The sequence below is a fragment of the Lygodium microphyllum genome, chromosome 23 (genome assembly GCF_053477565.2).
Source record: "Lygodium microphyllum isolate KBCC chromosome 23, Lygodium_microphyllum_v1.1.10, whole genome shotgun sequence".
NCBI classification, from domain to species: Eukaryota; Viridiplantae; Streptophyta; class Polypodiopsida; order Schizaeales; family Lygodiaceae; genus Lygodium; species Lygodium microphyllum.
The window spans coordinates 1,320,021-1,325,883 of NC_141157.1; positions in this window are offsets into that span (position 1 = coordinate 1,320,021).

Sequence of the window (5,863 nt, forward strand, 5' to 3'; positions counted from 1 at the left end):
TAAGCCATGTGTTTGAGGCACATAGACACATTACTAGATGGCTACTTTGTTGCTAGAGTTTGACTCCAATGTGGTTGTGTGGAAGGACAAGCAACATTACATTATAGAAAAACATGTTAAGAGTAACAAATGGAGAGATAGCAAGTGGAATCGATGATAATCTCTTAGATTCATCATTCTTTACTCTTCAATAAGGGGCTCAACTTTTCAAAGCTCACCTAGCACCTTATTGGGCTAACAATATTGTTGATATATTGACAAGTAGACTAAAACATTGATAGAAAAAGAACACTTTGCACACTTACTCATAAAGAGAAGCATTATATTAGCTCATTTAGGATAGCTGTGTAGGCTAAGGCAAGATGGATTGTTGAGGAAGTGTATATGTGAACATGAAATCAAAGAAGTGCTACAAGAACCACATGCCAAAATAATTGGAGACCTCTTTGATGCGACAACCATGGCACACAAGGTTTTATAATCCCAACTATGGTGGCCAACTCTATTTAAGGATACATGAAGGTTTGTAAAACAATGTGACCAATGTTAGCACATGAAAGTGCCTATCAAGAAGGATAGAATGGAGCTTGTACCAGTGCTTGCTCGCCAACCTTTCAAAAAACTAGGGAATTGATTTTATGAGACAAATTAGCCTTGCCATATAGTATTTCCAAGCAAAATACATCATAGTTTCCATTGACTATATAACAAAATGGGTTGAGGCATGGACTACTAGAAATGACGATGCAAGAACAACAATTGAATTCCTATGGGAACAATTAATATTGAGGTTTGGATGCCCAATAGAAATTGTAAGTGATCCAAGAACCCATTTCATAAATAAGATAGTATAGCATCTGCACTCTATACCTTTAATAATTCACCAGAAGTTAATATCCTACTATCCCCATAAGCAAATGGCCAAGCTAAATCAACAAACAAAACCTTGATCAACATATTGACCAAAACTATGTTAGGATCTCGATTAGACTAGGATAATAAATTAATAGTGCCACTCCAGATGTACAATATTGACTATAAAATGGACAAAAGGCAAACCCCTTTTAGGTTAACCTATGGCACAAATGCTACCATGCCGATAGACTTCCTAATTCCTAGCATGTGTATTGCGGTTCAAAAACAATGGGAAGAAAACAAGGCCTAGACCGAGCATCGAGCTAGATTAGTTGATAGAAACACATCTTTTAGCCTTTCCACCACATGTTTGCTAATAATAAACCTTATTCTTCCAAAATGAGAATTACCAAACACCTCATGGAAGACATACTCCCAGAACAACTCGTGGCTAGAGATCTCAATGTCCTTTGGATAAAATGAGTTCATGAAACTATCATGAAGGCACAAAAAGCTCTAGTCTAGACCCCCGATTTGAGCTCCTCCAAACACAAAGGGATGGTCATAGGCTTTGCAAGTGCACTCACTAGGGTGATCAATGTGGAACTAGGACTCTTTGATAATGCATCGCCAATCCTAGGAATTGTCAATTTTTTGGGAAGAGCTGCCACACAACCAAAGTAGTCACATGAAGAAGAATCTAAGCAAGAGGAAAGCGGGGGGCGCCAGGGGGGGGGGGGGGGGGGGGGGGGGGGGGGGGGGGTTGTTGCGTGGGAAGCAAAAAGAACAAGCTCAAAAATGGCCAAGAGAGCAAGAAGATCTAGAAAGAAGTGAAACTTCTAGCAAAGAACAAAGGAGCCAACACCCAAAAAAAAAAAAAAAAGAGGAATAGAAAGGAGAGCAAGGAAAGTCACCTACCTCAAGCTCTGATGATAGAGACACCCCGAGGAACATGCAACCCATGCTACCGAGAAAATGAGTAAGAAGAAAGCAAAAATAATAGAGATAAAAATGAAAAAACATAGTCATAATATTCAAATTACTATTTTACAGTCATTTGCTGAGCAAAGATAGGAAATCAAACACACACTTATTCAACAAATTCAAGTAATTATGGTAGAGAAGGGGGAAGTAGCTCAAGTAAAAGAAAAGAAAATTCTGTTGAGAGCTTGCAAAGCCTTGATCTAGAAGTGCTTCAATAGCTATTATATCATACACAAGGCTAACAAGGAGTGCCAAGCAAAGTCCACTTCAGGCTCACAAGAGTGCGGCTTGATATTAAGCGCAACCGGGAACATAGAAGCCTAGAACCACTATGGGAGGAACTTAGAAGGAATAAAATGGAGGCACTTCAAGGAAAACATGAGCTCCAGGATAGAGAGACACTAATTCGGGTAGCTAAGAGCATTGCAAAAAAAAATGGAGGGAGCAACAAGATGAAGATGCCCTTCAGTGAGCTTGTCAACTTCAAGAAAACAGAAGTCGAGGTGAGCACTTAAATTATCAGCCATGAAAGACATGGAATCTTTAGCTAGAGTGGTGGTATGCATGAGCTTTATTGTGCTTATCCTAGTAGCATGCAAGATCTACCTACTATCTTCATCACCACCTACAATTACCTTCATCTTTTGGTCAAGTTGTTGGAGCAAGACATTACCCCTTACAAGGAAAGAGTGCCTTTATTCTTCAATATCAATGCATCCATGGATAGGGTCAATATGATTTGATTATACCTACACACTGCCATTTTTCCACCCTACTGTGTGGCACTACTAGAGGACATGGTGGACAACTTCTCTGCTTTGTATCCATCCGAGGAATAAAGCAAAAAAAAAAAAAGAGTATTTAACAAAGGAAGGAAATCAATTAAAAAGAGAGCAAAAGCTCTGACCTAGATAGGTGCACAACATGAACATTGTACCTAAGGGTCCTCAAGTTAGGCGGGTCTGGTGCCCTTGGTTGATTCGCTTTGCTTTACCCTAGCCCTTTCCCCACAGCACAATCTTAGGGCAGATTGAGGGAAGGACACCCTGGGCTTATTGGAACAACTTGTCACCCTGAGACTTCACCGCACAATAAAACTATACACTAACTAGATTCTCAAGTGTGGGACAAGGCACCATGCCTACTTGAAGCTCCGCCCCATCTCCCAGTTACACGCATGAGCACAAGTACCACACAATAAGATAGACACACCCCGAGGGAGAGTGCCTTGATTTCAAATTACTAAAGAATCTAGTAAAGATCCTCCAACATCTATGACTAGTCATCTCCTCCATCAACAATACATCCACAAGCCTTTTTCTACCTCCTCAAGCACCACTAGTAGAATCCAACACTAGGTTCTAGATCATGGCATGGCATGGGATTGGCACTCATCTAGGAGGGGGGTAATGTTAACCCTCGCCTTGCAATGGAGCAAGCATACTAAGAAGTGAAAGTGTTCGCAAATAATATGCAACAAAAGTTGACCGTGTAGCAATTCTCTTGTTTAAGAATGTTTGTCAATGGAAAATGAGGGCCAGGCTCACTTCTATGCAAATCGTAGTTATTATTTTAAAAAGTCCAATGAGCATCATGTGAACAGTTAAGTGCATGCAAGTGTGGGAGGCTAAGAGGCCACAAGTGTGGATTGGATGCCCAAAAGGGTAGGAAACCCATTGTTGACATGAAAGGATTTGCATGATATAAGTATGTTAGTTGCAATTCACTATTTATAAAAAACACTCTCATATATATTATTCAACTGTTCCACTTGGAGTTTCGCTTTGAACTTGCCCAAAGGTGAAACATTTCAAGGTGAAACACAACACTCTAAGGGTGAAATGTTTTGTGTTTACCTTGATTGTAGTGTAGAATAATGGTAGAAACGAGTGGTTCAAAGGGAAACACTCCTAGATACATCCTATTTTTTCAACGTACAACCTAGCAAGAAAGATTCAATTAGAATAGAAGTCTGAAATATCACAGAGGATATTAACAAATCACAAAATTGAAAAGGCTAAGTATTGACCATGTAGAGCTCAACTTTATTCATGGTTGCACTATTTGGAAAAGGATGTTCGATTCCTTTTTATTGTGGAAGAAGGTGAAAGGAACCCTGTGCAAAGATCAATCATAGTTATTTTAATATGTTTCACATTGTAAGAGCACATCTTCTTTAGGTGATTGAAGTTGATGGGTGTGTGAAGTGGAAAGTGGATGGATATAGCCCCAATGAGCTATGTCCTATAGGTAAGCGGACTTGAAAAAAAGTAATGTTATAATCTTTAAGTGTGTGCCAACCCCATGGGTATACTGCTTGAGATTGGGTAGTAATAGGTTAGGCCACAAGTTCGGTTTTATGGTGCACTTACTTTTCATTTACTTTTTTCTTTATGTACAAAGATCTTTATTGAGGGGTGGACTCTTTTCGGAGTCTTAAAAAAGTAGCATTATCTAGAATGGGACTTCCTTTGTGTGAGCATTGGAAATAGGACAAATATCTTCCTAGCTTAGGTTGTGGTCATGGGGGGGTGAACTCGCAATCTGCCCTAAGGAACTATTGCATTCTCATGATGACCATTATCACCACTAAAACTTTAGCCTATATATAAAGTAGCTCTACTTTCTTTGCCTTTACTAGCAATATGGCTAGAGGACTTAGGGGAGGTCTACAATGAAATACAATACTAAAGTGTGTTTTTGTGGTGTAAGGTATAACAATTTTTCTAAGGAGAACAATTATACTTCATGGAGTACATATATTTACTCATTCTATTGGGATCTCAATAGTCCTTCACTGTAAGGCACCACCCCACATTTATCAAAAGAGGGTTTAGGGTTTGATAGTTGATTAGTTTCCTTTTCCCTAACTTCATGTGAACCTCCAAGATATTTGGATTAGTCAATTGGATAAACTTTGATCCTATATCATAGTAGAACGTTGAGTTCTCAGCCTTGGGATTTATTTATCGTGCCTATGGTTCTCAAGGGGTCATCCTATGGTTATTTAACCTCTACGAACATTGAACCCTTGGTTTTATCATAAGGAGAACCAATTTCTGCACCTAGAGGTGCCTTTTCCTTGGCTAATGGAGCCTAGCCACCACTATGTTTCCTTAAAATGAATGGCTAGGGTTCTACTTCAATCAATCTCCATATATCTTAATGATACCAACTTTAAATCATTGGAAAGCTAGCAACTTATCACATCCACTCATCCTTACAAAGTGACCGCGAGGTCTGATATCCCATTTTTTAGCCGCTGCACCCAAAGCTCTCTTTTGCGAAGAGTTTGTAACTTTCAGTTCGACAAATAAAAGAACTCTTTAATTGATTTTCATCACATTCCTAGAATGTTCTTAATCATGAGACATGAAAAAACAAAATGTTAGTTGACAAACAATGATAGCTTGTTTTTGTTCCTAAAAGCACTTTGGGAATATTTGGGTCTCAAATGTTCACAGCAAGAAACAACAACTGTATGGGCTCGTTATCCCTTACTAGACCATTTATAAATATGTCGTACACTACCGTTGTCCAAATGATTAGCTCTCATAAAACTAGTGTACATTCCTCTCAACACCAGACAGCTCCTATCTCAAGCAGATGACAGACAGTTGCAGAGTTAGATGAATACATGCAATAACCAGAACTATCACGTGGGATGATGAATTTTTACGCTTCCAGACAAATTTTTACCATTGCGACTTCACATTAAAAAATTTGCCAGAAATTTTAGCAAGAATAATTGCTTCTAACTTGTGATAAAACTTACACACGGATAAATTGTTCACGACAGCCAGGATCATTTTCATGGAGTTTTGTGTTGCGTTATCCGAAAAACATTTGACTGCTACAGGATCAGAGTTACACGTACCAGTTAAGTTAGTTCACCTGTGAACCATTATGTGAGGCTTCAATCACTGCAGATAGTCTGCCATGAATCAGAACCCGTAGTATATGTATGTCTTACAACAGAATTCCCTCATTCCTTTAGACCATTTCTGCATAGTATAATACTACA